This window comes from Manis pentadactyla, chromosome 4 (genome assembly GCF_030020395.1).
Source record: "Manis pentadactyla isolate mManPen7 chromosome 4, mManPen7.hap1, whole genome shotgun sequence".
Lineage (NCBI taxonomy): Eukaryota > Metazoa > Chordata > Mammalia > Pholidota > Manidae > Manis > Manis pentadactyla.
This window is the reverse complement of record NC_080022.1, coordinates 151,045,298-151,070,210: the sequence shown is the minus strand read 5'-3', so window position 1 is coordinate 151,070,210 and position 24,913 is coordinate 151,045,298. Positions and strand designations below refer to the sequence as shown.

Here is a 24,913-nt window from a genome sequence, read left to right as displayed (position 1 = left end):
TTTTGATAGAGAAATTCAACATTCATTAATTCTATTTGTACTTTTCCCAAAAAAAGCTAATTAAAACAAACTTAATAAGAAATCTTTACATAAATTTATATTTTTAAAGAAAATATACTTAAAAGTTTATACTTTGAATGTTTTTAATCCTTAATTTTAAAATCTTGAGAACAACACGTAATTAATAATTTTGCTGAGAGGAAGATAAGAAAAATAAATTCCATGTTACATTTATAATCAGTTATGAACTACATATATGTTCATTACTCATCCTAACATCATCAGCCCATTGGCAGAGCACCCAGCATGTCCTGGTGCATTAAATTCAATCATCTTTGGTACTTTGCCAACTTTCAGTCATATACAAAACACAGCTTCATACACATTTAAAAGCGTTATCCTTTAAAAAGAATATCTTTCAGAATATGAGGATAGAATGTATTTTATTTAACAGCTTATTAGTTTGATTGATAACCTGTAAATATTTAGACAGATGATCTGTGGCCTCCTTTTCCCCAGGCTGTGACATCCAGAATTTATTCCTGGTTCCCAGGTTGGATTTTCCAGTTCCTTGAATGGTGGAATCCATCAGGGGGGTTCCTGTCTGGCACAGTTGGCCATGGGAGCACAGGGTCCTTCTGGTGCTACCATCCTCCCCTGTAAGATTTTAAGCTGCAGAGAGCCCTTGCCCTGGCCAAATTCCCAGCATGTAGGGCTGGACTATGGAAGCGTCTCCTCCCACCCAGGGTGCTAATTCTGTACAGATAATTTTATTGGATCACCTGAGGAAACCTGCAAAATTTTGGGCCACAAAGGGTACCTCATAAAGTGCACTTGGAAAATGCCCCTCTCCCAGGGTTCTGCCTCCTCCCAGCTCCTGCTCGCTTTACATTCCAAGATGCAACATGCTGCTGCCCTGCTGGGAAGAGAGTCCACAGGCAGAGGGCTTGGGGCAGCACTGACCACTAAGAAAGGTCTTCCTGCGTTCTTTCTGCCGGACCCTGCCATCCTGTTTCAGAGGGTAGACTAACCATCAGTAACAAAACTTCCTCATGCCTCCGTTTGCTACAGTTGGTGGAAATGTCTGCCGGACTTCCTTGGTGACTAGTGATACTGAGATGTGTGGCCTTCATGGGGAGGTGACAGGTTGTCAGGTCACCATTTCACAGCTGGTTAACCCCATGCTGACTCTACTGGGCAAATCTCTTTTGATTCCGAGTGACAGAGAGCCACGTAAAACTTGTTTACACAGGGAAGGACATTTATTGAATTGCAAGATCGCACTTAGGGCAGGAGTGTGTTTTGGTTTCAGAAAGGGTGGACTTGGGGGCCGGAATCCTGTGTGGACTCTGCTCCCTCTTCTAGGAGGCTTATCTTCTCAGATGGGCTGTAGCTGCATGATTCCAAACTGTTGGCCTCTGGCCCCCGGCCCAGAGGCTTCCTCTGAGGAGCTGAGCTGCTCCACATAGTTTCCATTCAAAATATACTGGTTGGGCTGTAGGCATACTACCCTGTCACCTGAAGGGCAGGGCTCTGTGACTGGCAGCCCCTACTAACACCCCATAGGGGAAGGAGTCCTTTAAAGGCGGTACCGTTCCCAGAAAGCAAGGGAGGTGGGCAGAAAGAACAGCCAGCACTCTACCCTGTCCCACCCTGTGGTCTCTCTCAAAGTTGCCACCAATCGGGGTGCTCAAGACTCTGCATCGGGAGCACAGACACACATTGCAAGGTGTACTGGATATTAGAGAAATGGAAGAGTAAAATCTGAGACCGAGACTGTGAGCAGGTCCTCACAGCTGGCTCCCGGGGACAAAAGAAAAACGGGCACTTTTAAAGTCTTTAAGGGACAAGGGTTTAACAGGTGGACAAAATCATCCTGGCACACTCAGCCCACCTGGCTGGAATCTTAAGGACCTTCAGGTGCCCTAACCCCATGGGTGGCAACGCAGCTGTGAAGTCCCTCATGGCGATAAGCAGCCTGCCATTCATTAACTCCACCGGCACCGCAGGCAAACCGGCTGACCCGCCACTGCTGCAGAACAGCCAGGGAGCACCCCTGCCCACAGCAACCACACAGTCTTCCCCAGCGCACAGCTACCCGAGCCAGACCCAGAGGCTGCTGCCTATACGCAGCTGCCCGGCATAGGCAGAGGTAGCTGTCGCAATGTCCAAAAGGCATGAAGGGGCACCATTCTCACAGGAGAACACACCAGGGGTGGCTGAAACCACCGGCAGTGCACTAGGCTATCCCAAGGGCTGCCCAGTCCAGGGCAGCACAGGGGATTAACCCAGAGACTGCTCCCGGTGTGCGGGTAACTGTCACAGGCAGTGAAGAAGGGCAAGGGGACCAAAAAGCAGGAAGGGACTTTGTTCTCCCAGCTGACACATGCACCAGTTGCCGGTGATCACTTCTATCACCATGAAAAGGCAGAAGAATCTGGTCTAGTCCAATTCACTCAAACACAACCAGAGAGAGGGCCTAGGGAGACAGATATAAGCCATCTTCCTGAAAAAGAATTCAAAATAAAAGTCATAACCATACTGATGGAGCTGCAGAGAAATACGCAAGAGCTAAGGGATGAAGTCCGGAGGGAGATTACAGAAATGAAACAATCTCTGGAAGGACTTAAGAGCAGACTGGATGAGGTAGAAGAGACTGTTAATGGAATAGAAATCAGAGAACAGGAATACAGAGAAGCTGAGGCAGAGAGAGATAAAAGGATTTCGAGGAATGAAAGAATATTGAGAGAACTGTGTGATCAATCCAAACAGAACAATATTTGCATTATAGGGGTACCAGAAGAGAAAGAGAGAGAAAAAGGGATAGAAAGTGTCTCTGAAGAAATAATTGCTGGAAACCTCCCAAAGCTGGGGAATGAAATAGTCTCTCAGACCATGGAAGCCCACAGATCTCCCTACACATGGAACCCAAGGAGGCCAACTTAAGACATGTAATAATTAAAAGGGCAAGGATCAAAGACAAGGACAGGGTATTAAAGGCAGCCAGAGAGAGAAAAAAGGTCACCTACAAAGGAAAACCCATCAAGCTTTCATCAGACTTCTCAACACAAACCATACAGGCCAGAAGAGAATGGCATGATATATTTAATGCAATGAAGCAGAAGGGCCTTGAACCAAGAATAGTGTATCCAGAAAGATTATCACTTAAATTTGAAGGAGGGATTAAACAATTCACAGACAAGCAAAAGTTGAGGGAATTTGCCTCCCACAAACAACCTCTACAGGTTATTATAAAGGGACTGCTCTAGATGGAAGCACTGCTGAGGCTAAATAGATGTCACCAGAGAAAATAAAATCACAGCAAAGAAAGCAGACCAACCAAATACTAACTAAAGGCAAAAAATAAAATCAACTATCCATTTAATGATTGTGCATTGAGCATTGACTCTCCTATACAAAATTTTATTGTTGTTAACAACCATTTGATCAATAAATATGAGAGATGCCCTCTCAACAAAAACAAAAAACAAAAAAAAAGTACACACTTCCAATTGTAAAATAAATAAGTAACCGGGATGTAATGTATAGCATAAGGAATATAGTCAAAATATTGTAACAGCTTTGTATGGTGATAGCTGGTACCTAGAATTATCATGTATATAAATGTTGAATCACTGTGTTGTACACCTGAAACTAATGTAATACTGTGTGTCAACTACCCTTCAATAAAAAATAATTATCTACAAAAAATAAAAAAATAAAATAAATAAAATCAACTATCCACAAAAGCAGTCAAAGGAAACACAAAAGAGTACAGAATAAAACACCTAACATAAAGAATGGAGGAGGAAGAATAAGAAGGGAGAGAAACAAACAATCATCAGACTGTGTTTATAATAGCTTAATCAGAGAGTTAAGTTAGACAGCTAGATAGTAAAGAAGATACCCCTGAACCTTTGGTAACCACGAATCCAAAGCCTGGAATAGCAATAAGTACATGTCATTGATAATCACCCTAAATGTAAATGGAGAGAATGCACCAATCAAAAGACACAGAACAATACAATGGATAAAAAAGCAACAACCATCTATATGCTGCTTACAAGAGACTCACCTCAAGCCCAAAGATATACACAAACTAAAAGTGAAAGGATGGAAAAAGATATTTCATGCAAATAATAGGGGGAAAAAAGCAGGTGTTGCAGTAATTCTTTCAGACAAAATAGACTTCAAAACCAAGAAAGTAATAAGAGATAAAGAAGGACATTACATATGATAAAGTGGGCAGTCCAACAAGAGGATATAACCATTATAAATATATATGCACCCAACACAGAAGCACCAACATATCTGAAACAAATACTAACAGAATTAAAGGAAGAAATAGAATGCAATGCATTCATTTTAGAGACTTCAACACACCACTCACTCCAAAGAACAGATCCACCAGACAGAAAATGACAGACACAGAGACACTGGAAAACACACTAGAACAGATGGACCTAACAGACATCTACAGAACTCTACACCCAAAAGCAGCAGGATACACATTCTTCTCAAGTGCACATGGAACATTTTCCAGAATAGACCACATACTAGGCCACAAAAATACCCTCAATAAATGAAAAAAGACTGAAATTGTACCAACCAACTTCTCAGATCACAAAGGTATAAAACTAGAAATAAATTGCACAAAGAAAACAAATAGGCTCACAAACACATGGAGGCTTCACAACATGCTCCTAAATAATCAAGAGATCAATGACCAAATTAAAACAGAGATCAAGCAATATATGGACAAAAACGACAACAGCACAAAGCCCCAACTTCTGTGGGATGCAGCGAAGGCAGTTCTAAGAGGGAGGTATATAGCAATCCAGGCCTATTTAAAGAAGGAAGAACAATCCCAAATGAATAGTCTATAGTCACAATTATTGAAACTGGAAAAAGAAAAACAACGAGGCCCAAAGTCAGCAGAAGGAGGGATGTAATAAAGATCAGAGAAGAAATAAATAAAATTGAGAAGAATAAAACAATAGAAAAAAATCAATGAAACCAAGAGCTGGTTCTTTGAGAAAATAAATATAGATAAGCCTCTAGCCAGACTTATTAAGAGAAAAAGAGAATCTACACACATCAACAGAATCAGAAATGAGAAAGGAAAAATCATGATGGACACCACAGAAATACAAAGAATTATTAGAGAACGCTATGAAAATCTGTATGTTAACAAACTGGATAACCAAGAAGAAATGCACAAATTCCTAGAAAAATACAATCTTCCGAGACTGACCCAGGAAGAAACAGAAAATCTAAACAGACCAATTACCAGCAATGAAATTGAATCACTAATCAAAAAACTACCCAAAAACAAAACCCCCAGGCCAGACGGATTCACTGCTGAAATTTATCAGACATATAGAGAAGACATAATACCCATTCTCCTTAACATTTTCCAAAAAATAGAAGAGGGAATACTCCCAAACTCATTCTATGCAGCCAGCATCACTCTAATAGCAAAACTAGGCAAAGACCCCACAAAAAAAGAAAATTACAGACCAATATCCCTGATGAACATAAATGCAAAAATACTCAACAAAATATTAGCAAACCGAATTCAAAAATACATCAAGAGGATCATACACCAGGATCAAGTGGGATTCATCTCAGGGATTCAAGGGCGGTACAACATTGGGAAATCCATCAACATTATCCACCACATCAACAAAGAGAAGGACAAAAACCACATGATCGTCTCCATAGATGCTGAAAAAGAATTTGACAAAATTCAACATCCATTCATGACAAAAACTCTCAAAAAAATGGGTATAGAGGGCAAGTACCTCAACATAATAAAGGCCATATATGACAAACCCACAGTCAACATCACACTTAACAGTGAGAAGCTGAAAGCTTTTCCTCTAATATCGGAACAAGACAGGGATGCCCACTCTCCCCACTGTTATTCAACATAGTACTGGAGGTCTTAGCCATGGCAAATAGACAAAACAAAGAAAACAAGGCATCCAGATTGGTAAAGAAAAAGTCAAACTGTCACTATTTGCAGATGACATGATATTGTACATAAAAAACCCTAAAGACTCCACTCCAAAACTACTAGAACTAATATCTGAATTCAGCAAAGTTGCAGGATACAAAATTAATACACAGAAATCTGCTGCTTTCCTATACACTAACAATGAACCAGCAGAAAGAGAAATTAGGAAAACAATTCCATTCACAATTGCATCAAAAAGAATAAAATACCTAGGAATAAACCTAACCAAGGAAGTGAAAGACCTATACCCTGAAAACTACAAGACACTCTTAAGAGAAATTAAAGAGGACACTAACAAATGGAAACTCATCCCATGCTCCTGGCTAGGAAGAATTAATATTGTCAAAATGGCCATCCTGCCTAAAGCAATCTACAGATTCAGTGCAATCCCTATTAAAATACCAACAGCATTCTTCAACAAACTGGAACAAATAGTTCTAAAATTCGTATGTAACCACAAAAGACCCCGAATAGCCAAAGCTATCCTAAGAAGGAAGAATAAAGCAGGGGGAATCTTGCTTCCCAACTTTAAGCTCTACTACAAAGCCACAGTAATCAAGACAATTTGGTATTGGCACAAGAACAGACCCACAGACCAGTGGAACAGAACAGAGTGTCCAGATATTAACCCAAACATATATGGTCAATTAATATATGATAAAGGAGCCATGGACATAAAATGGGGAAATGACAGCCTCTTCAGCAGCTGGTGCTTGCAAAACTGGACAGCTTTATGTAAGAGAATGAAACTGGATCACTGTCTTAACCCCATACACAAAAGTAAATTCAAAATGGATCAAAGACCTGAATGTAAGTTATGAAACCATAAAACTCTTAGAAAAAAACATAGGAAAAAATCTCTTGGACATAAACATGAGCAACTTCTTCATGAACATATCTCCCCACAAAAGGGAAACAAAAGCAAAAATGAACAAGTGGGACTATACCAAGCTGAAAAGCTTCTGTACAGCAAAGGACACCATCAATACAACAAAAAGGCATCCTACAGTATGGGGGAATATATTCCTAAGTGACATATTCAACAAAAGGCTGACATCCAAAATATATGAAGAGCTCACACACCTCAACAAACAAAAAGCAAATAATCCAATTAAAAAATGAGCAGAGAAGCTGAACAGACAGCTCTCCAAAGAAGAAATTCAGATGGCCAACAGACACATGAAAAGATGCTCCACATCACTTGTCATCAGAGAAATGCAAATTAAAACCACAATGAGATATCACCTCACACCAGTAAGGATCGCCACCAACCAAAAGATGGACAACAACAAATGTTGGCAAGGATGTGGAGAAAGGGGAACCCTCCTACATTGCTGGTGGGAATGGAAACTCGTTCAACCATTGTGGAAAGCAGTATGGCGGTTTCTCAAAAAACTCAAAATAGAAATACTATTTGACCCAGGAATTCCATTCCTAGAAATTTACCCTAAGAATGCAGCAGCCCAGTTTGAAAAGACAGATGCACGCCTATGTTTATCGCAGCACTATTTACAACAGCCAAGAATTGGAAGCAACCTAAGTGTCCATCAGTGGATGAATGGATAAAGAAGATGTGGTACATATACATAATGGAATATTATTCAGCCATAAGATGAAAACAAATCCTACCATTTGCAACATCATGGATGGAGCTAGAGGGTATTATGCTCAGTGAAATAAGCCAGGTGGAAAAAGACAAGTATCAAACGATTTCACTCATCTGTGGAGTATAAGAACAAAGAAAAAAACTAAAGGAACAGAACAGCAGCAGACTCATAGAACGCAAGAATGGACTAACAGTTACCAAGGGGAAAGGGACTGGGGAGGATGGGCAGGAAGGAACTGATAAGGGGTATTACTATTAGCCGATATAATGTAGTGGGGGCACGGGGAGGGCTGTACAACACAGAGAAGACAAGTAGTGATTCTATAGCAGGCCTGGGGCTGTATTGAATACCATAAATGGAACTGATTCCCTTGCAGCCTTTTGGGATAGAAATGGAGAGTCTCTATTAGTTCAGCAGGGAAGATGGATGCACGTTTAAGGTATCTCTCATGTGTAAAAGATGTGAAGAAGTTGTGTCTAAAGAACACCATGCTGTAGTACTATGCAGTAAGCATAGCATGGCAAGAATACACATCTCCCTCTGATTTTTTGCATAATTATGCCATATTAAGACTATTATTATTTTAAATGTAAATGTGTTTACCTGGCTTCATTGTTGCTCATCTACCAGAAGTGAAGACTTCTCAGTTTTTCTTTTTAGGGGACCCCTCAGGGTCATATTTAAAAGCTTTCTTCTTGGAATCCAGGTCAGGGCTTGTTTGAATGAATGACTAGATCCCCAGATCTCTTAGAGAGGCAGCTACCTTCTGGCTCAGCTCTGAGTTTTTGAGCAACCCTGAGGAAATGGTGCTGCACTGTAGTAGACCTGGAAAAATAGCCTCCTTGCCCCAAAAGGTACAGGGCAGATAGAGCCCTGTAACCCTCCCCAATATAAAGTAGCTAGAGAAAGATCTCATATAATTTTTTAGGAAACTATTTGACAATACATATCAAGATATTTAAATATTTCATCATGTGACCAGGTAATTCAACTTTTAGAAACCTCTCTGTGTATATATATTTACATATGCTTTATATACTTAAATAATTTTGGCTTGCTTATGTACCTAAGATCAAGCATAACTTCATATTTTAGCCTCAACCTTAATTTCCACAGATCCAGGCTCTTTCTTCACTTCTATGACTTTTCCCGTATTGGATTCCATTCCTGGTTGTTCTGTCTGCTTGTTCTGGCCTCCCAGTCTCCATCCCAAAACGTCTTTACTTATATTTGAACCATACCTGTATACAGAGCTGAAGTACTTTGGCAGGGGGCCTCTTGGACTCTATGCCAATTAGGACATGTGATTAGCACATTCAAGTCTCAGTATAACTGAGCCAAGATCTTAGTATAGTTAATATTGCACAATTGAAAACAACTTCAGTTCCAAGCTGTAGGAGAATAGTTAAATAGTGACATGTTAATACCATATATTAAATTATACAGCAGTTAATAAGGTTTTTAAAAATAGCAAATCATTGTTTTCCAAAAGTGGTTATATATGACATTTTTACTTGTCCTTGCCTCAACTCCTCTCTGGCTTGGCAAGGTCTTGGTCTGGAGGGCATAACAGTCCAGTTCCCTCCCTGGAACTGCAGATGGCAGAACAGACTTTATTTGCAACGTTCTAACCAGAAGGATTGGTCTCTATCCCCTAACTCAAATCTCAGGTGGGGGGAAGTGGGAGCCACTACTCATGAAGGCTTCAGGGAGACTACAGACTTTTCAGTAGCTGGACACATGCAACAACCATCTAAAACCTGGAAGAGGAGCTGGGGTGAGATTCTCTGGGAAATGAATACATTCAAAAGCAGCTATGTATGTAGAGGAACTGAGTAATGCACATGCAGGATTCATATTCAGAGGAGACCTGAGAAGACCTTGGCTTTCATGTGAGGCTGATTTCCTTGTGCTCAGAGCATGCCTAGCTAATCAGTGAAGGACCGTCTAGTACGGAGCCTGTCTTCAAAGACTGGGAAAGGTGACTGTTTTTTCAGACTCCTGCTTTTCAACAGAAACTTGCATGGCATACAAAGAAACAGGAAAACATGGCCTGTACAAAAGAAAGTGAAATGGCAGAACCTCTCCCTGAGGGAGCCCAGACGTTAGACATATTAGACAAAGGCTTTAAAATAACTGTCTTAAGTATGCTCAAAGAGGTAAAGAAAAAATGGCCAAAGAACTAAAGAAATCAGGAAAACAGTGTATGAACAAAACGAGATCATCAGCAAAAATAATAGAAATTACAAAAAGAAAAGTTCTGGAGCTGAAAAATACAATATCTGAAGTGAAAAAACTGTTAGAGGGGTTCAGCAGATTTGAGAAAGCATAAGAAAGAATCAGTGAATTTTAAGACAGATGATATTATTAAGGCTGAGGGGTAGAAAAAAAATAAGAAAAGCAAAGCCATGGGGATTTGTGGAATTCTAACAAATGGGCCAATATACACATTATAGGTGTCCAGAAAAAGAGAGAAAGGAGCAGAGATTATTTGAGGAAATAAGGGCTGAAAACTTCCTAAATTTGATGAAATATGTGGATCTACAGGTTAAGAGGCTCAATAAAGTCCCAGTAGGATAAACTCAAAGAGATGTGTATCAAGACACATTATAATCAAACGGTCAATGTCAAAGCAAATCTAAAAACCAACAAGAGAGAAACAACTCATCATACAAAATGATTAACAGCCAATTTCTCAGCAAAAAACACGGAGGCCAGGATGCAGTGGGATGATATATTTAAACTGCTAAAAAAAAAAATCCCATCAACTGAGAATACTTTATCTGGCAAAACTCTTTTTCAAAAATAAAGGAGAAATCAAAATACTTCCAAACAAAAGCTGAGGGATCTCATTACCACTAATACAAGAAATGCTCTAGAAGAAATGTTAAAGGGGATTATTTCAATATGAAATGAAAAGACACTCAATAGTAACTTTAAATCATATGAAAATATAACAGTCTCTGGTAAAAGAAAATACATGGACAAATATTTTTTAAGCACTATTGTAATTTTGCTTTGTATCTCCATTTTTTACTTTCTACAAAATTTAAAAGACAAATTGCACAAAAAAGTATAAATATATATTAATGGCACATAGTATATAAAGATACAATTTGTGATATTAATAGCAAAGTGAGGGAGGAACCAGTTGTAAAGAAATGGAGTATTTCTCATAGATGAATTTAAGACAGATTCATAAATTTAGGATGTTGTATGTAATCCCTATGGCAACAACACACACACAAATCTATAGAATACACAAAAGGAAAAGAGAACGCAACTGAAACATATCATATAAACATCAATTAAATTCACAAAGATAGACCACATTCTGGCCCATTAAGTGCACCTTAACAAATGTAAAAGAAGATAAAATATATAATATCTGCTCCCAGACCACAATGGAATTAAACTAGAAATAACAGAAGGATAACTGGGAATCCGAAATATGTAGAGAATAAACAATATACTTCAAAGTTACACATGAGTCAAAGAAAACTCAAGAGAAAAATTATTTTGATTTAAGTGAAAATGAAAACACAATTTGTTAAAATTTGTGGAATGCAGCATAAGCAGTGCTCAGAGGGAAATAAATATATAGCATTGAGTGTGTAAATCTGAAAAGAATAGTTAAAATTAATAATCTAAGTTTCCACATAGGAAAAAACTAGATAAAGGAGCAAATTATATTCAAAGGAAGCAGAAGAAAAGAAATACAGCTGAAATCAATGAAACTGAAAACAGGAAATCAATAGAGAAAAGCAACAAAACCAAAAGCTGATTCTTTGAAAAGATCAATATAATTGATTAGTCTCTAGGTAGGCTGAGGAAAAAGAGGAGACAAATTGCTAATATCAGAAATGAAAAAGGGGACATCAACTGTAGACCCCAGGGACATTAAAAAGATATTCAAGGAATATTATGAACATTTTTATGCCCACAGATTTGATAACCTAGATAAAATGGACCATTTCCTTGAAAGACACAATCTGTCAAAACTTACACAGGAAGAAATAGGCAATCTGAATAGGCCTATATATATATATTGTGTCAACAATAATTTTCCCAACTAGAGAGCACCATATCCAGAAAGGTTCACTGGTGACTTCTACCAAACATTTAAGGCTGCAATTATACCTATTTTCTACAATCTCAGTGGATAGTAGCAGAGGAAACACCTCCTAATTCATTCCGTTAGGCCAGAATTACCCTAATGCCAAAACCAGAAAATGGCATTACAAAAAGAGAAAACTACAAAGCATTATCTTTCATAAACCCAAATGCAAAAATCCTAAACAAAATATTAGAAAACTGAATGTAACAATGTATAAAAAGAATTATATACCATGTACGAGTGGGATTTATATCAAGTAAGCAAGATTAGTTCAACTTTTGAAAATTTATCAGTATAATCAATTACATCATCAGGCTAAAGAAGAAAAATCACATACTCATCAATAGATGCAGGAAAAGCATGTGACAAAATCCAAAACCTGAATTATTCATGACAGAAACTGTCAGTAAACTAGGAATAAAGAGGAACTCCCTCAAAGATAAAGATTATCAACAGAAAAAGTACAGCTAACATCATAATTCATGGTAAGAAACCTGAAGCTTTCCCAATAAGATTAGATATGAGGCAAAAACCTCTCACCACATCTGCTCAGCATTGTATTGGAAATCACTGCTGATGCAGTAAGACAAGAAAAGAAAAAGATATGCAGATTGGGAAGGAAGAAATAAAATTGTTTTTGTTCACAGATGACACAATCATCTGTGTAGAAAATTGAAAAGAATCAACAGTAAAACAAAACCAAGATTCCTGGAGCTAATAAGTGATTACTGCAAGGTTGCAAGATATACAAAGCTAATATACAGAGTCAGGCACTTTCCTTTATACCACCAATGAACAAGTAGAATTTGAAATAAAAAATATAACATCATTTACATTATCATGCCCCAAAATGAAATATTTAGGTGTAAACATACAAAACATGTAAAAGATTATATGAAGAACACAAAACTCTGATGAAAGAAACCAAAGAAGAGCCAAATAAATGAAGAGATAGTCCACGTTCATGGATAGAAAAACTCAGTATTTTCAAGATGTCAGTTATTCCCAACTTGATCTATAGATTTAATGCTATCCCAGGAAAATCCCCAAAAGGTATTTTGTATATATCAGTAATGTTTACAGAGAGAGGCAAAAGACTCAGAATAGCCAATACAATATTGAAAGAGAAGACCAGAGTTGGAGGGTAATACTTCAGGATAGTACTCCAAGATAGTACTGTAGTTTGAATAAAACTACAGTGATCAAGGCAACATCATATTGATGTAAGAATAGATATAGATCGATGGGATGGAATGTAGCACCCAAAAAAAGATCCTCATAAATATGGTCAACCTATCTTTGACAAATGAGCAAAGGCAATAGAGTGGAGCAAAGAAAGTCTTTTCCCAATGGTTTTACATACAAAGAAAATGAATGTAGATACTGATCTCATACACCAGAAAAATTAACTCAAAATGGATCACAGACCTAAATGTAAAATTCAAAACTATAAAACCCCTAGAATGTAATGTAGGAGATAACTTATATGACCTTAGGTATGGCAATGATTTTTTAAGAAACAACACCAACAGCATGATCCATGAAATAAAGGGTTGGTAAGCTGGAGTTCATTAAATTAAAAACTTTGGCTCTGTGAAAGACAATGTCAAGACAATGAAAAGACAAGACAGACTTGCAGGAAATATTTGCAAAAGACATCTGATAAAATACCATTATCCAAAATACAAAAATAACTTAAAACTCAACAGTAAGATACAGTAAGATAACAACCCAATTTTTAAAAAGAGCCAAAAACCTTCGTAACAAGCATTTCACTGAAGAAGATACACAGATGGAAAATAAGCATATGAAAAGATGTTCCACATCATAAAGCCATCAACAAAATGCAAAGTCAAACAGTGGGATACCACTGCCCGTCGATTAGAATAGCTAAAACCCAGAACACTGACAACACCAAATCTTGGCAAAGATATGGAGCAGCATTGCTAGTGGGAATGTAGAATGGTACAATCACTTTGGAAGAAGCTTTGGCAGTTTTTTACAAAACTAAACATAATCTTACCATACTATCCAGCAATATTGATCTTTGGTACTTACCCAAAGGAGTTGGAATCTTATGTCCACACAAAAATCTGCACATGGATGCTTTAGCAGCTCTATTCTTAACTGCCAAAACTTAAAAGCAACCAAAATGTCCTTCAGTAGGTGAATGGATAAAACAACTGGTACATCCAGACAATGGAATATTATTTAATGCTAAAAATAAACGAGCTATCAAGCTTTGAAAAGACATGAAAAAAATTTAAATGCATATTATGAAGTGAAAGAAGCCAATTTGGATTGTCTATATACTATATGATCCCAACTCTGACATTCTCAAAAGGCAAAACAATAAAGATAGTAAAAAGATTAGTAGTTGTCAGGGATTGGGGTTTGGGAAGGGATGAACAGACAGAGTACAGAGGATTTCTGGGGCAATGAAAACGCTTTGTGTGATAGTCTAATAATGGAAACTTGTTATTATACATTTGTCCAAACCCACAGAAAGGACATCAACAGTGAACCTTAAGGTAAATTATGGTAAAAGTTAAACACAAAGGAAAGCAGTAAGAGAGGGAAGGAAGGACAAAAAAGCCACAGCACATACAGAAAACATGTAACAAAATAGCAATAGTAAAATCCTTTCCCATCAGTAATTACCTTCAGTGTAAGCTGACTGCTCTACCCAATCAAAAGGCACAGATTAGCAGAACAGATTAAAAGAAAACACACTTTAGATCTAAGGACACACATAGGTTGAAAGTGAAAGATGGAAAAAGTTATTCCATGCAAATAGTAACCAAAAAAGAACAGAGGGGGCTACGCTAATATTGGGCAAAATAGTCTTTAAGTAGAAAACACAAGAGACAAAGAAGGACATTATATAATGATAAAAGGATCAACTTACAAGGAAGATGATGTAATAATTATAAACATGTATACACTAAATATCAGAGCTCTGAAATACATGAAGCAAACATTGAAAGAACTCTAGGAAGAAATAGCTCTACAAAAACAGTTGGAGTCTTAAGTATCCTACTTATAATATGGACAGAACAATCAGACAGAAAATCAATAAGGAAACAAAAACTTGAACTATACTACAAACTAGTTGGACCTAACAGACATTTATGGAACTCAATTCAGCAATAGTAGAATATATATTCTCAAGTGCACACGGAACATTCTCCAGGACAGACTCTACTGTTGACTGTCTCTAGGCCATCTATAACAAAGCCGAGATCCAAGTAAGGAGACAGAACTGATAGATTAGGGGTATGTATACTAAAGCAGATACTGTGCGTATAAGAATTTTGCCCCATTGAAAATACATGAGTATCTGATAGGAAGAGTACAGTGAGTTGGCCCACCTTTCTTAAGATCAATGGGCAAAATTTGTGAATCTAATTCATTCTTGCAAGAAGGAAAAATGGTTAATAAGGCACATTGATGGATGTCTTTAGACTTCAAATGAGAGTTTTCCCAAAGGATTCCCTATAAAATGAGATAGTTAAGGTGAAAGTTAAAATTATTAAAAGTAAAAGTAATATATAAAACTAAAACTTGATTCACTGAGATAAAAAACATAGGTTCCCCTCAGGGGCTTATTTAAGGACAGGAGAGATAAAACAAGTTATATAATCTTAGGGATTAGAAAGGATAAACACAGATGAAGACAAGAATAAAGCAGAAGATCATATATAAAAAACTATGGACAAGGACATTAAAGATGGCAGCATGAGAGGTGAGACAGAAAACTCTTCCCCAAACCACATATAATATGAAAATACAGTTAATACAACTAATCATAAAAGAGCAACAGGAAGAAGGCTACACCAGACTGCATACACCTGGATAACAAAGCAGACCTCAGGAAATGGTAATGTACCAAAGCCTTGATCCAGTGGGACCCAAGCCCTTCCCCCACCCCAGTTCACCGGTGGGAAGAAGAAAAACAGAGCGGGGAAGGGGTGGAAACCTGGGACTGCTGAACACGCAGCCCTGGAGATCTGCTCTGCTCTGGGAGCACAAACCTACATTGCATCGTGCTCTGGAGATTCGTGGGGTTGGAAAGCTAAGACAGGCAGAATACTTGGAGAGAATGAGATTCCAGCCGTTTGTGGAGGACAGGGATCCACATCCTGCTGCTCTGGGACAAAGGAAAGGCAGCTGGTCTGAGAGGATTCCTAGCAGCTAGAGGGCTGCTGAAGGGGCAGGGTTTGCACAGAGCTTGCTGCTCAGGAGAAGGAATAGGTGGACAAGGTTGTCTGGGCACACTCTGCCCAGCAGTTTGGGAACTTTCAGGAGCTTCAGGTGCTCCAACCCCATGGCTGGTTATTCAGCTCTAAGGCCCCCCACTGTGATATGCAGCATGCTGCGCCTTCCTCCTGGCCTGCAGGCACTGGCTAGCAAACCGGCAGTCCCTACCCTGGTCTCAGGCAAGCCAGAGGGAGGCCCCACCTACAGCAGCTACAAACACAAAGCACAGAGGCTTACACCTGTGTGCTCCATCTACTGGTTCTGACAGTGGAGACAGGCACTGCAGTTGGGAAGCAGGAAACAGCTCTTTCCTCTCCCCAGGCACCAGCACCAGTACCCAGTGACCCCTGACATCACTCCAGGGGTTGAGCAGCTCCAGAAACTAGAGCTTGTGGGCAATAGAGGGCACGACATACAAATATGAAACATCAAAGGAACCTGGTTCATACCAAAATCTCACAAATACCAGAAAAAGGACCAGATGAACTAAACTCACCAATCTTCCTGAAAGAGAGTTCAAAATAAAAATCATAAACATGCTCAGGGAGGGACAGAAAAATATTCAAGAACTCAGGGACAAATTTAGGATGGAGATTCAATCATTAAGAAATTCCATATCTGAAATGAAACATACAGTGGAGGGAGTTAAAAGCAGATTAGATGTAGTAGAAGGGATGGTAAATGGAATAGCAATTAGAGAAGAGGAATACAAAGAAGCTGAGGCACAGAGAAAAAAGGATCTCTAGGAATGAAAGAACGTTGAGAGAACTGTGTGACCAATCCAAACAGAACAATATTTGTATTATAGGGGTACCAGAAAAAGAAGAGAGAGAAAGAGGGATAGAAAGTGTTATTGAGGAGGTATTTGCTGAAAACTTCCCCAACCTGGGGAAGGAGATAGTCTTTCAGGCCATGGAGGTGCACATATCTCCTAACACAAGGGACCCAAGAAAGACAGCATCAAGACATATAATAATTAAAATGGCAAAGATCAAGGATAAGGACAGACTTTTAAAAGCAGCTAGAGAGAGTAAAAAGATCACATACAAAGGAAAGCCCATCAGGCAATCATCAGACTTTTCAACAGAAACCTTACAGGCCAGAGAAATACAAAGAATTATGAGAGAATACTATGAAAAATTATATGCTAGCAAACTGGATAACCTAGAAGAAATGGCCAACTTTCCAGAAAAATACAACCTTCCAAGGCTGACCCAGGAAGAAACATAAAATCTGACCAATTACCAGCAAGGAAATTGAACTGGTAATCAAAAAACTACCTAAGAACAAAGGCCCTGGACCAGATGGTTTCACTGCTGAATTTTTTTTTTTCAAATAAAATTTCTGCATTGATGACTATGGTCAGCAGCTGTGGCAGGTCAGCCGGTCCACTTGCAGCACTATCTGGGGGGGAATGAATGGCGGACTGCTTATCGCCATGAGGGGCTTCGGGGATGCTTTACCCTCTAGGGGGCTAGGGGGCCCGAAGTTCCTCAAGATTCCCAACCTGTTGGGCTGAGTATGCTGGGATGATTTTGTTCAGCTGTTGTCCCTTTAAGACTTTTAAAAAGTAAGAAACCTCCAGGAAAAAATGATAAATATGACTTTAAAAATTAAGAACTTCTTTTCATCAAAGACACCATACAGAGTGGAAAAGGTCATGTATGCAAGAAGATATTTGCAACATAACATACATAAGACATGTATTTAGATTTTTAAAAATTCTAAAAGTCAGTAAGAAAAAGACAAAACAAATGAAAAATTCTTCAAGCAACATTTCCTAGAGAAATTTCAAGTGATCAATAAATATATGACAAAGTTCTCAACTTCAGTAAACAGAAAATAAATGCAGGTGAAATTTATAATAAGGTATCTTGAGATGCCTACAAGACAGGCAGTATTTAAATGTTACCTATTTTTAAATGTTTAAATGTTGCCTACTTTGTGTGGGTGAGGATGTGGGAAATTGGGTAGTGATGTAAATTTGGAAATATTTTGGTATTATCTACTACAAGTTCCCTGTGACCCAACAATTCCACTGCTAGGTATGTGCTCTTAAAAAATAAGTAAATTTTTAAAGCCAATCTGCTTTGTTCTCAGAAGGAAATAAAATGGCTACCAGGCATTTGAAGCAACAGTCATCATAACTGGTCAAACTAGATATGACTCAGGTCAATATGGCAGAATATAGAAATAAATTGTGTTCACACAGGAATATTTTATTGCAAGGAAATTTAATGAGCTATGTGCAACATCTAACAATAAGTTTCAATGAGGAAGCATCACAAAAACAATATATGCAGGTTTAGGGATGAACACAAAGAACATAGAGAATATTGAAAATGTGATTACTATAAAATCAGGTTGGAGGTAACCCAGGATAGGGATGTGACTGGGAAAGAACACAAAGGAGAATTTTAGGATGCTACCAATGAACTACTTTTTGATTTGGGTGGTAGATACAAAGCTACTTATATATAATTGTTTCCTTATATTGTTCTTTTCTGTTTTATGTACATTTCTGTAGGCTTATTTCACAACCTTAGAAAAGCATTGTTTGGAAGAAAATAAGTAACACAAATACTGGAAAAGAATGAACCAAATTAACTTTATTATGGTGTGACTTAAAAAACCAGGAGAAATAACTGAAAAACTTTTGTAATCATTAGGCAAGTGGTTTGATATAGTAAACATATTAACTGCAGTGTTTTCCTATAAAGCAGCAATTCATAGCTAGAAAATACAATGGTAACAATTTCATTCCAAAAGCAACTTGCAATTACTAGAAATAAGCTTTAACAATAAATATTCAGCAACACAAGTGAGCACTTAAGTTCTAGCACCTCTCATAATTTAGAGGCACGTAGACCTACAATCTAAATCAGGTTCCAGCCTGGGTCACTATAGGTATCACTGCCTATTGTGTTTATAGATATATACTGTGTTATAGAAATTCTCAGAAATTTCTAGGGAAGGGGCTTTTCCACTTTGGGCTAACATACTCTGAATCCCCTTGACCTATTACTATTTTTAATAGTAGACTAGACTACAGGACAGAAAATTAACATGTAAGATACCTAGGAAAAGCACTTACTTCAAAAAATAAGTAAATTTTTGAAGCCAATCTGCTTTGTTCTCATAAGGAAACAGAAAATGTGCTTGACAAAATTCAACATTCGTGATAAAAAGAAGAAACATTAATAAGATAGGAATATTGCTGAATTTATTTAATCATAAAAATGGTTTATTCAAAAATACTTAAAGCAAACCTTAACTTAAATGAGAAAGTCATAGAAGTATTCTCTTTAAATCTAAGTAAGTTCATTTCCACTCAGAATTAAACCAAGAGTTCTCATGGATCCATTAATAAAAAAAATTTTTAGCATAACAACTGGGAAAAAATGGAAAGCATAAATCAACATTTTATAATCAGTATAACTATAAAAAACAGAAAGGATCTATGGACAAATTATTAAAAATAAACAGAAAGCTCAACAAGGTAGCCCAATATAAAACCAATATATGAAATCAATTGCATTTTTACACCAACAGACAATAAAATGTAACTTTTAAAGAAAAGCATCATTTACAACAAAATTTACAATTAAAATAACTGAGCAATAAATATAACAAAAGACATATAAATCTTGTACATAGGAATTTATACAACTCTAAAGACATTAAGGATCTACATAAGGAGAGTTTTCCTATGTTCAGGAGTACAAAAACTGATGTAAATATGTCATTTCTTCCCAAATCTACCTATAAATTCAATGTAATTTGAGCCAAAATCCTGAAAAGGTTTTTTGTGACACTTAAGCTGATTCTAAAATTTGTTTGATAAATTACTAAAATTGCCAAGATGCTCTCTTACCAAGAAAAAGATTTAAGAGTAAGGAGGTTTACCCTGTCAGACATTGACAGTTAGTATAATATTACAATATTAAGACAGTACAGCATATGTAGGGACAAAATGACCAAGGGAACATAGCAGTCCAGAAATAGGATTATACATAGATATGCTCAGCAATATGCTGCAAGTGGCATGGCAGAGCAGTGGGTGAAAATGGAACTATTTAGTAATGAGCTGGGAAGTGGTTATCCATGTGGAATAAAATGAAATGGAGCCCCTACATCAGTGTCTTATTGAGATGGATGAGGATTTAGATATGAAATATCTGTAATCTGTAATACCTATGACCAAAAGAGGATTTGAATTCCAAAATCTGTAAATTACTCCTGCAAAAAAAAAAAAAAAAGCCTAATAAAAAATGGGCCAGGATGGAGCTGGAGGGTATTATGCTCAGTGAAATAAGCCAGGCGGAGAAAGACAAGTACCAAATGATTTCACTCATCTGTGGAGCATAAAAACAAAGCAAAACTGAAGGAACAAAACAGCAGCAGACTCACAGAACCCAAGAATGGACTAACAGTTACCAAAGGGAAAGGGACTGGGGAGGGGGAAGGGGAATAAGGGGCATTACGATTACCACACATAACATAGGCGTGGGGGGTTGGGCACGGGGAAGGCAGTATAGCACACAGAAGACAAGCAATGACTCTATGCTGATAGACAGTGACTGCAATGGGGTATGTGGTGGGGACTTGATAATGGGAATCTAGTAACCACAGTGTTGCTCATGTGATTGTATATTAATGATACCAAAATAACAAAAAAAAAATCCAGTAACTGAAAGAAAAATTTTAAAAAATGGGCCAAAGACAGAATAAACATTTCATAGCAAATAAAATATACCTGGCAAAAAATTATATGAAGAGATGCTCAACCAACTTTACCACAGAAATGCATACTGCCAAGGGATGCAGTTTTGTACCTATTTGAGTGGGAAGATGGAAGATGAGAAAGAGGAGGAGAAGGAACATGAAGAGAAGTTTACAATTGGAGAGGATGTGGCATTTCTAAAATACTATTGATGGGAATAAGGGACTCATTTCTACCCCTAGATGTACACCCAAGAAAAACTCTTGTAAATATGCACCAGAAGGCTGAATAAGAACATTCAAGCTAACAGTTCATACAGCAGAAAATGTTTCCCGTAAACAATTTCAACAAAAACATAAATCAGAGATGCTGAGTACCTATGGCATTTCTTCAGTAACAATATAGCCATGTGCGAAGCTGGGTCTCAATCTAGACTTCCTACTGACCTGATATCCTTTCTTTTTTGTTTAAACTGAATTGGGCTTCTCTTACTTTCAATTAAAGGAGTTCCTATTACACCAAAATCTAGAGAATCACTCTCTGACCTATTCAGTTAAGTATTCCTACTAATACCAGCATGTGCTTCTATGACAAAGTTCAAGACAGAGCTAATATAAAGAGAAAGAAATTTGAATGTACACCAACAAATCCAAAGAAACCAGAATTAAAATGTCTGGAGGGTGACAACCTGCTGTTGACTTTCCGAATTCTTACCTTTATTATTAGGCTGATTACAGGGAATAGATGATGACATAGTTTGTTGAAAGATCGTCTGTTCCAATAACCAGGAAAAATCTTAAGAAAGAAAAATCAGATTAGTTTGCGACAAGAGAGACCTCCACGTAAACTAATGCATAGCCTATGAAAAGTCAGCTTAGAACTGATGACGTTTTCCCAGTAGAAATACTGTTGATATTGTGGTTAGATTCCTAGGTCAGACACAAACTGTAACTTAATCCTGATGCTGCTAAAACATACTACACCTGGAATTAAAACTAATAGGAAAAATGCATTAATAGTAACTGAATACATTGTCATATAATTGGGATCATTTTAAAAGCAATTAATATTAGCAGATGTGCTGGCTAGTGAAGGAGAACTGGATTTTTGCAGATTCTAGGGAAGAAGCTGGACTCTTCACAGATTTTCAAGCTCCTAGTGCTAGTCTAACTTCAACTGAGGCTTTCCTTTTTCAAAATCAGATAAAATACCAGCACTAAGATGGTGGCATGAGAGGTGAGACAGAGAATTCCTCCCAAAACCACATATAGTGTGCAAATATAGTTAATACAACTAGCCCTAAAACAGCAACAGGAAAGAAGGCTGCACCAGACTGCATACAGACCTCACGAACAGAACAGGCCTCATGAAACAGGGTAACGTATGAAAGCCTTGATCCGGCATGACCCAAGCCCTTCCCCCACCCCAAATCACCGGCAGGAGGAAGAGAAATGGAGCGGGGAGCGGGTGAAAGCCTAAGGCTGCTGAACATCCAGCCCTAGAGGTCTGCTTTGGAGTACAAACATACATTGTGTGGTGCTCTGGAGATTGGTGGGGTTGGGGAGCTGGGACAGGTGGAATACATGAGACACAGATTCTGGCCGTTTGCAGAGGGCGGGATCCACATGGGGCCGCTCTGGGACAAAGGAGAGGTGGGCGATCTGACAGGCTTCCTAGAGAGGGCTGCTGAAGGGGCAGGGTTTTCATGGAGCTTGCTGCATGGGAGAACGGAGAGCTAGACAAGGGTGTCTGGGTGAGCTCTGCCCAGCTGGTTGGGAACTTTGAGGAGCTTCAGGCATTCCATCCCCCTGGCTGCCTACTCAGCAACGACACCCCCAACTGTGACACGCAGCCTGCAGCACCTTCCTCCTGGCCTGCCGGCACTGGCTCGCAAACCAGCAGTCACTGCACTGGCATCGGGCCAGGCAGAGGGAGGCCCCACCTACAACACCTAGAGACGCCAAACACAGAGGCTTACACCTGTGTGCTTGGCCCACTGGCTCTGACACCACAGACAGGTGCTGCAGCGAGGAATCAGGAAACAGTTCTCTGTTCCCCCCAGGCACCAGAACCACTCCGCTATGACCCCCAACCTCACTCTAGGGGCTGAGCAGCTCCAGAGACTAGAGCTTCTGGGCACTAGAGGGCACCACATAGAATTAGGAAACATCAAAGAACCTGCTTCAGACCAAAATCTCACAAACCCCAGAAAAAGGGCCAAATCAAACTGAACTCACCAATCTTCCTGAAAGAGAATTTAAAATAAAAATCATAAACATGCTCATGGAGGTACAGAAAAATATTCAAGAACTCAGGGACAAATTTAAATCGGAGATTCAATCATTAAGAAATTCCATACCTGAAATGAAACATACAATGGAGAGATTTAAAAGCAGATTACATGTAGAAGAAGAGACGGTAAATGGAAGAGAAATTAGACAAGAGGAATACAAAGAAGCTGAAGCACAGAGAGAAAAAAGGATCTCTAAGAATGAAAGAATATTGAGAGAACTGTGTGACCAATCCAAATGGAACAATATTCACATATAGGGGTACCAGAAGAAGAAGAGAGAGAAAAAGGGATAGGAAGTGTTATTGAGGAGGTAATTGCTGAAAACTTCCCCAATATGGGGAAGGAGATAGTCTCTAAGGCCATGGAGGTGCACAGATGACCCAACACAAGGGACTCAAGCAAGACAACATCAAGACATATAATAATTAAAATGGCAAAGATTAAGGATAAAGGCAGACTCTTAAAAGCAGCTAGAGAGAGAAAAAAGATCACATACAAAGGAAAATCAATCAGGCTACCATCAGATTTCTTAACAGAAACCTTACAGGCCAGAAGGGAGTGGCGCGATGTATTTAATGCAATAAAGCAGAAGGGCCTTGAACCAAGAATACTCTACCTGGCAAGGCTATCATTTAAATTTCAAGGAGGGATTAAACAATTTTCAGATAAGTAAAATCTGAGGGAATTTACCTCCCACAAACCACCTCTACAGTGCATTTCAGAGGGACTGTTACATATGGAAGTATTCCTAAGGCTAAATAGATGTCACCAGGGAAATAAAACCACAGCAAAGTACAACAATTAATTAGTAAGCAGATTCAAAAGCAAACCAACTACCCCCAAGGTCAATCAAGCGATAAACAAAGAGTACAGAATATGATACCTAACATATAAAGAATGGAGGAGGTAAAAAAGGAGGGGAAAAAGAAAGAACCTTTAGGTTGTGTTTGTAATAGCATACAAAGTGAGTTAAACTAGACTGTTACAAAGTAAGGGAATTATCCTTGAAATTTGGTAACCACGAATCTAAAGCCTGTAGTAGCACTAAGTACATACCTATCAATAATCACCCTAAATGTTAATGGTCTGAATGCACCAATCAAAAGACACAGAGTCACTGAATGGATAAAAAAAAAAGACCCATCTATATGCTGCCTACAAGAGACTCACTTGAAACCCAAAGACATACACAGACAGAAAGTAAAGGGATGGAAAAAGATATTTCATGCAACTAACAGGGAGAAAAAAGCAGGAGTTGCAGTACTTCTATCAGACAAATTAGGCTTCAAAACAAAGAAAGTAACAAGAGTCAAAGAAGGACATTACATAATGATAAAGGGGTCAGTCCAACAAGAGAATATAACTATGATAAATATCGATGCACCAGCACAGGATCACCTACATATGTGAAACAAATACTAACAGAATTAAAGGGGAAAATAGAATGCAACACATTCATTTTAGGAGACTTCAACACACCACTCACTACAAAGGACAGATCAACCAGACAGAAAATAAGTAAAGAAACAGAGGCACTGAACAATGTATTAGAACAGATGGACCTAACGGACATCTACAGAACACTTCATCCAAAATCAATAGGATACACATTCTTCTCAAGTGCACACAGAACATTTTCAAGAATAGATCATATACTAGGCCACAAAAAGAGCCTCAGTAAATTCAAAAAAGATAGAAATTGTACCAACCAGCTTCTCAGATCAGAAAGGTATGAAACTAGAAATAATTACACAAAGAAAAAGAAAGAGCCCACAAACACATGGAGGCTTAATAACATGCTTCTAAATAATCAATGGGTCAATGACCAAATAAAATCGGAGATCAAGCACTATATGGAGACAAATAACAATAATTCAACATTGCAAAATGTGTG

The 24,913-nt window shown here is 38.2% G+C and overlaps 1 protein-coding gene and 1 long non-coding RNA gene across 2 annotated transcripts in view; both read right to left on the bottom strand.

Annotated features, from left to right (window-relative positions):
• The window catches only part of LOC130683504 (leucine-rich repeat-containing protein 37A-like), a 228,805-nt gene that overhangs the window by 67,535 nt on the left and 136,357 nt on the right, over positions 1-24,913 (bottom strand). The gene's annotated exons all lie outside the window — the stretch shown is intronic.
• The window catches only part of LOC130683506 (uncharacterized), a 69,571-nt gene that overhangs the window by 24,368 nt on the left and 20,290 nt on the right, over positions 1-24,913 (bottom strand). The window contains exon 2 of the long non-coding RNA XR_008997284.1: positions 21,441-21,521. This is a non-coding gene — a long non-coding RNA (uncharacterized LOC130683506). The remainder of the gene's footprint in view (positions 1-21,440; positions 21,522-24,913) is intronic.